Raw genomic sequence first — 2,972 nt, 5'->3', positions numbered from 1 at the left:
AGATTCGTTATTTATCTCATCTTCGTTTCCAAGTGTCATTATGCATAGGTTAGCAACCTCATTTTTGCAAACTTCAGTTTCTGAGTCACTTTCATCACTATCTTCTCCCCATCCTGCAATCCTGGCTTTCTTCTTGTCTTTCTTGAATTGTTTATGAAGTTTCGGACATTCTGATTTGTAGTGTTCAGGTTTGTTGCATTTGTAGCAGGTGACTTCAATTTTTTTTTTAATTTTCTCCTATTTGAAAATCCCTGTTGTTGAAATATTTTCTGAAAATTTTCGCACACCTTGTTTCTTTTTCATAAACCTGTTGAACTTTCTAGTGATGAATGTCATTTCCTCATCATCATCCTCATCATCTTCTTCATTCTCTTGATGTTTCGAGGTGGATTTGACGGCTATTCCTTTCTTCTTGTTATTCTCCTCTTCTTCTTTTCTATTTTGTATTATGAGCTCATAAGTTAAGAGAGATCCCATTAACTCATCTAGACTTAGCTTTGATAAATCCTTGGCTTCGGTAATGACAATGACTTTTGTTTCCCAACATTTTGGCAATGACCTAAGCACTTTTCTTATAATTTCAGCATTAGTATATATTTTGCCAAGAGAAGTTAAACCATTAATAATATCAGTAAAGCGAGTAAACATTTGAGGAATAGTTTCATCAGGCTTTATTTTAAAGAGTTCATAATTATAGACTAGTAAACGAACTCTAGATTCTTTAACTTGTTCGGTTCCTTCATAAGTCACTATAGGCTTATCCCAAATTTCTTTTACGGTTTTACATGTGGAAATTCTATTGAATTCGTTGGCATCTAGGGCGCAATACAACATGTTTGTGGCGCTGACATTAATTTAGGTCATTCTAGTATCTGATTCATTCCACTCATTTTCAGGTTTTGGTACCTTAAGGCCATCTATGGTTTTGGTAGGAATTTTTGGACCATTGCAAATAATTTTCGAACATTCATAATCATTAGATTGAACATGTATGGTTATTCAAGTTTTCCAATAGCTAAAATTTGTGCCGCTAAACAGCGGTGGCCTATTGAATGCTTGTCCCTCAGGTAAGGAATAATTAGGGGTTGCCATGATCTACTCTGAAACGGTTAAATCAGACAAACTAGGGCCTAGGCTCTGATACCAATTATTATCATAGGTAGGCAACCCAAGAGGGGGTGAATTGGGTTATTTAAAAAAATTTACAATATTAAAATTTATAAACACAATATTTAGAATTTTAACAAATAAAAAACAGAATAATAATTACCAATATAAAAGTAAGAGAGATAGGAAGAGAAAATCAAACACTGAGATTTATAGTGGTTCGGCACGCCAGGCCTACGTCCACTCCCCAAGGAACCTCCTTGAGAATTTCTTTACTATCAAAATGAATTAATACACCACCAACTCTTCACCAAGCTTGTGAATTTTTCACAGGACTTACTCTTATCTATTGAGCCTCACCTAACAATAAATGTCTCACCCTTACAAAAATCTCTCACAAAAATAATGAATAAAAATAAGTGGTACTTAAACCCTCTTTTACAATAATTTTCTCACAAAGAGTATATATGAAAGTGTAAGAACAAAGACTACACTTAGATTTGAAAATGAAAGAACAGAATACAATATACGCAAAAATTTGGAGTACACAGAAATTTTGCTCTTCAAGTTCTTGATTTTTCTCCACACACAACACTTCTATTTATACCTAAAAATATACCCGTTGGAAGTAGCACGCTCGTTACTGACGTCATGGATTACATGGGTACGCTCCTTGATTTCAAATAGACAACAAATGATAATGTTTGAAAAAATGATAAAAGTAAAACCATCTTTTTTCTTTTTTTCAAACATGGAGCCACCGTTTGAAAGCAAATTGAACATTGTAAATACTATAATACAATTATCACATCTTTGAATTCAAAAAAACAAATGATTTTGCTCTATCTTTTTCTTCTTGTTGTATTATATGTATATGTGTGTGTGTGTGTGACATGATATAATCAATGTAATGTAAAAAATCTAATTGCCCACGTGATGTATTCTACTTATATTATATGCATTATATGTAATATTCTAATCAAATATATGCATATACAATCAAATCTTTTTAAGTAATATTTATAATAGATCTGAACATATATATCCTTTTTAAATTTCTATATATGTTGTAGAGATTTTAAAATAAATATAACCTACCACTCCATGTAGATATATCACTTTTGTCAAAAGAAGACAACTCATCAATGTCAAATTTATCAAAATAATACAGCCAATCTGTTAGGTCCCTTAGTCTTGTCAAATTCACGAACAAACTTGAGTTATTGAGTTGTAAATTTTCTGGTTGTTTTGTCTTGCTCGCTCGAGCGAAGGAGTCCTCGTTCGAGCGAAGGCTGCATCTGGCAAAAACCTGAGATGGATGAATGTACGCTCAAGCAAGAGAGTCTACGCTCGAGGGAAGCCACTTATGAAAAACACGTGAGATTAGTTCCTCGCTCGAGCGAGAGAGTCTTCACTCGAGCGAGCTTCACATCCCAGATTTCAATAAGTATCTGTTTTAATCCTAAACTAGGATTTGGTTTTTGAGATCTACTTTAAGGTTTTCTAAGGTTTATTTTAGTGTATTTTTTTTAGTTTTCCTTGATATTGTTGAGTGGGTTTTTAAACCTATGATTTGAGTTACATACATCAAGGAGTTTGTTTCTTCATATTTAAGAGTGTTCTTCTTCAGTGGAATCTGGAGATTCAAGCGTGGAGCATCAAAGGAGTTTGATACTGTGCGTAGTTGTTGATTCGACAAGTAAAGTTGTGGATTCAACTTCAGGTTAATCAATTCCGAGATGAAGGCTTGGTGAAAGATTTACAGAAGGTTTGAAGACAAATTGAATGCGTTTGGTAATTTGTTTGTTATCTTTGTAATCTTTCTTTCTTCAATAGTGGATTGATTAGTGGTGTTTCGCCCGTGG

The sequence above is a fragment of the Camellia sinensis genome, chromosome 4, assembly GCF_055761805.1.
Source record: "Camellia sinensis isolate YWXY chromosome 4, ASM5576180v1, whole genome shotgun sequence".
NCBI classification, from domain to species: Eukaryota; Viridiplantae; Streptophyta; class Magnoliopsida; order Ericales; family Theaceae; genus Camellia; species Camellia sinensis.
The sequence above is the reverse complement of the archived record's forward strand: the minus strand, read 5'-3'. Positions refer to the sequence as shown.